At 36.9% G+C, this 4,911-nt stretch overlaps 1 long non-coding RNA gene across 1 annotated transcript in view; it reads right to left on the bottom strand.

The window, feature by feature from the left end:
• Positions 1-346: 346 nt before the first annotated feature.
• LOC136351372 (uncharacterized) overlaps positions 347-4,911 on the bottom strand; it is a 4,681-nt gene continuing 116 nt past the window's right edge. The window contains exons 1-2 of the long non-coding RNA XR_010734435.1: positions 4,149-4,911; positions 347-1,754 (exon numbers count right to left, since the gene is read on the bottom strand). The exon at positions 4,149-4,911 is cut by the window's right edge and continues 116 nt beyond it. This is a non-coding gene — a long non-coding RNA (uncharacterized lncRNA). The remainder of the gene's footprint in view (positions 1,755-4,148) is intronic.

A 4,911-nucleotide genomic window follows, 5' to 3' on the forward strand; every position in this document is an offset into this window, starting at 1 on the left:
TTCGAGAGATATTTTAACTTTAGGATCTTTGCAGGGTGGCGAATCCTATTTAGACAGCCTCAGAAGCTTGCTTCGGATGATGTAAAGTCCTACTCGGTACTCACCGTATGCCTCACCTATCTATCTTTTTAGAAGCAACTTAAAAAGATATTCCAAGTCACACTTGTTCTAGCCAAGAGTTTATCGTCTCCCCAGGCAGTTCCACCCGAAGGGAACACTTCTCTACGGATACCGATTCTCCAGACGCCTATGCAAGATGCAGGCTAAAAACGAGAAAAAACGGAAGAGGTTTCTCCTATAGGGTCCTTAGCATAAACACTTGTCTAGAACAAACGTGCAGGAATACTTAAGGAAAATTACTTCATATTAAACAGATAAGCTTACATACGGTTTTCCTTTTCGGGAAACCCGAAGGTAGGTACAAGCAAGCTGTTCTTACCTTACACAGCGTTATTACACAACTCCTTGCTTCAATATACTATGCAAGGTAGGCTAAAGTCACTACTACTAAGAATGGTGGAATGGAGGGTGAGAGCGCGCTTGGAAGCTTTGCTCTGAATGGTGTCTTCGTTGTTGTTCTTCTCAGCTGAGCAAACCCCTCCTTTTATAGGAGCTCGGGAGGCTCGACTGTGCTTCAAGCTTATCTTCTAGATACTGTATTTTCACGAGCTGGCTCGCACCATGGAGATGCTTATCTTCTTTTTGGCTTTACTTTGTCCTTGAATTGGCCAAGGTGGAGACACCTTTGTACCTGCGCCTTTCTTTTCCGCCGAAAGCAATATTCTCCACAGTATTTTTAACAGTCAAATGTCATTCACTGTCCTTGCATTTTGGATTGATTCAAATTCAATTCATACTTTGGTCATTCGCAAATATAGTCTTCCCACGCCCAAAGAATGGATATTTATTATCAATTTATATTATATTGCTTTATTGGTCAGGCTGCCCATGACCACCTAAATCCATAGTATCTACATCAGAAAAGGAGACTTCAAATTTTTCATCATATGCTTTTTTCATTTCTTCAAATTTATCATTCATTTCTTTTTTTAATTCATTAAGTATTTCTTCTTTCAATTCTTTTTTAATTTGGGGGGATGCTTCTTCAAATTTTTCAATTATTTTCCAATCGATATATTCGCCATCCAAAGGATCTACTCCCTTAGTCAAGCATTCCTTATACGTAGGTTTTTGGGATGATCCTTCATTCTTAATATTTGAACAATATGGGTTCTCTGGAGCTTTCTTATTTTTGGCTTTTTTGCATTTTTGTATATATTCTTTTGCTGCTGGTTCCAAGTAGTAGTTTATTCCTAATATTTTTCTGGCCTGAGTTAAAGCTTCATCAAAATCTATATATTTTTTCCATGACAATCCACCCATTAATTTTGCATCTATTTTTTGGGCTACTATCTCTTCAAAAGATATGTACACTCCAGGAAGCTTTCCGTCAAAAACAACATATATGGGTTTTTGCTGTATTACTTCATTATTTTCTGATGTTGGCATTATATCATTCATTAGATGGAAATATTCAGCAAGACTGTTTAATATTGATAGCATATAGCCTTTTTCTTCCCTCTTATTATTGTATTGATACCAGAAATTATCTAAAATGCATTCTTGGACTTCATCTAATATTATGTGGGTTTTTGGCTTAAACTTATAGGTATTCGGTGGGAATACTTTGAGCTTATTGTCTTCTCCAAACGTGAAGAACTCAACTCCATTATAATTCATGGACTTCTTCATTCCTGCAAAATAGGCAATCGCGAGAGTAGATCAGGTAAATGATTATCTTTTCCCTTAATATGTTCAAATATAACTTTATATCCGTTGCCAGTAATGATATCTTCAAATAAAATCCACCTCCTAGTGGAACTTTTCTTGCTATTAAGCTGATTATAATATCTACATATAGCTTCGCAATCTGTTCTAACCGTAAATTCTTTGAACCCTAAATATAACCTAAAGGCATTTATCGCATTGATTATTGCAAGTATTTCTCTATCTGTATTGCCTACGGTTTTTAATTTATAGCTTCCAGAAGCATACCTACAAACTTTTTCTTCTGACTTAGATGAATATTTAGTAGGCCTTTGTTTTAATACAGCACCCCAACCAAGCTGCGATGCATCAGTTTCAATAATAAAGTAACTCTCTTCTAATGGTAATTCTAGAGGTTTTAATTCTTTCACCCTCTCTTTTATAAATCTTACTAATTTGATGTCTTCAGAATTAAAATATCTCTGACCATTTTTTCTTAATTTAGCATATAACGGTCCTGCTAACTTTGCTAAATTATTGATGTGATTTCTAGCATAATTTACAAGTCCTAAGAATTGCTGTAATTTCTTTTTATCATTCATAGCATCAGGAAATTCTAAAATTTTCTTAGCAATATGTTCTTGCAAATTAATTTTGCCCTCTCCTATTTCATGTCCAAGGAAGTTAATTTTTTCTTTGCATATTTCCATTTTCTTTTTGGATAATATTAACCCATTTTGTTCCACTTTTCTAAAAAATATTTCAAGATGAGCAATATGTTCTTTGTAAGTCCTTGAGAAGACTAACAGGTCATCTATGTAGACTAATATGAATTCTTGGTTTTCGTTAAATATATTCTGCATTTTCCTTTGGAAAGTTGCTGGTGCATTTTTTAATCCTAATGGCATAACAAGCCATTCATAATGTCCTTGAGGACATGTAAATGCAGTCCATTCTATAGATTCTTCTGCCATCTTTACTTGCTAGAATCCAGCTTTCAAGTCAAATTTTGAGAAATATTTACTACCTTGTATTCTATTAATCCATTCTTGCTTATTTGGGATATTATAGGCATCTTCTATAGTATTATCATTTAGTCTTTTATAATTTATGACCATCCTAGATTTACCTCTAACTTCTTCTGCATGATTTCTTACTATGAATGCTGCAGACCTGTGTGGACTTCTGCTCTCTCTTATGGCTCCTAGTTTCAACAGTTCTTCTATATGCATCTTAAATTCTTCTATGTCTTTCGGAGTTGCTTCTATTGGGCTAGTCTTAATGAATACTATTCAGTTTACTGTTTATTCGGCTGATTACTATTCAAAAACACTATTCAGTTTACTGTTTAAATTACTGTTCAATACTGTTCACTTAAGGAATACTTAAGGAAAATTACTTCATATTAAACAGATAAGCTTACATACGGTTTTCCCTTTCGGGAAACCCGAAGGTAGGTACAAGCAAGCTGTTCTTACCTTACACAGCATTATTACACAACTCCTTGCTTCAATATACTATGCAAGGAATACAGTATCTAGAAGTGTGCCACAAAAAAATATTATCACATATATATGTATATATATATACATATATATACATATGTATATATATATATATTGATGTGATAATAGCATATATTCGTCAATTAAATCTAACTCTTCATCGGATGATTCATATTCTTCGTTGATAGTTTCAACTTCGTCTGTTTCTATGATAGAATATATTGATTCGTCATCTTTTATTTCATCATGAACCCTCTCTTGTTCTTCATATTTACTAGAATATCTCTTTTGATCTTTATTTGGGCATGTTCTACTTAAATGATCTGGCGAGTTGCATATAAAACATCTGCATGTTTTGTCATAGGTTTTCTTTGGATTATATCTTCTTACATTTCTTTTATGTAAGAAGGGTGCTCTATTATCTGTCACAAAAAAATACATATATAACTCGACAACTTAAAGTAATTGACCGTAGCTAGGAACATGGGAGTGACTGGGAAGCCCAGTGTGCACCACTTCTGACCAGCATAGGCCACCGTATCTGCAGTCCCTGTTTCGTCCTTTAGGATCTCATCAGGCTGGCTTTGTGGGCCGCGCCTGGAGAACCTCCAAGGACACAACCACACCCATCCAACGACAGGTTTGTAAATTTATTCACGTACTGGACACTAAAGCAGTCCACAACTTGGTTTTGTTACCGCATACCAAGTTGCTCGACATCTCTCTACAGCAGAGGTACGTTGAATGATCACTAGTTGTCAACTAGGACCACAACCTGGTTTGTACGGATCGCACGGCTGACAAGGCCTATGGGTGTGAGCGTACTCTCACGGGTACACAGACAATGAACAGAAGAAGCAGCCTGAAGAAACATACCATTGTAGCACATTACTCAGGAGGTGAAGCACTTTCGCAGAATCACCTAATACTTCTGACCGTAGCTAGGAACATGGGAGTGACTGGGAAGCCCAGTGTGCACCACTTCTGACCAGCATAGGCCACCGTATCTGCAGTCCCTGTTTCGTCCTTTAGGATCTCATCAGGCTGGCTTTGTGGGCCGCGCCTGGAGAACCTCCAAGGACACAACCACACCCATCCAACGACAGGTTTGTAAATTCATTCAACGTACCTCTGCTGTAGAGAGATGTCGAGCAACTTGGTATGCGGTAACAAAACCAAGTTGTGGACTGCTTTAGTGTCCAGTACGTGAATGAGTCTCCCCCAAACTCGACAACTTAGAAGTACCCAATCTTGAGCCTGAAGAAAGAATTAATGAATATGAGCTTAGTGAGAATATAGACAACTATTATATATCAAATTCCAACATAGAGTGCATAGGACTACGGCTGGTCAGAAGTGTCATTATTATACATATATGTATATACTGGCTATGTTAAAAATCCTTGCTTCAATATACTATGCAAGGTAGGCTAAAGTCACTACTACTAAGAATGGTGGAATGGAGGGTGAGAGCGCGCTTGGAAGCTTTGCTCTGAATGGTGTCTTCATTGTTGTTCTTCTCAGCTGAGCAAACCCCTCCTTTTATAGGAGCTCGGGAGGCTCGACTGTGCTTCAAGCTTATCTTCTAGATACTGTATTTTCACAAGCTGGCTCGCACCATGGAGATGCTTATCTTCTT

The sequence above is a fragment of the Oryza sativa genome, chromosome 8, assembly GCF_034140825.1.
Source record: "Oryza sativa Japonica Group chromosome 8, ASM3414082v1".
NCBI lineage: Eukaryota > Viridiplantae > Streptophyta > Magnoliopsida > Poales > Poaceae > Oryza > Oryza sativa.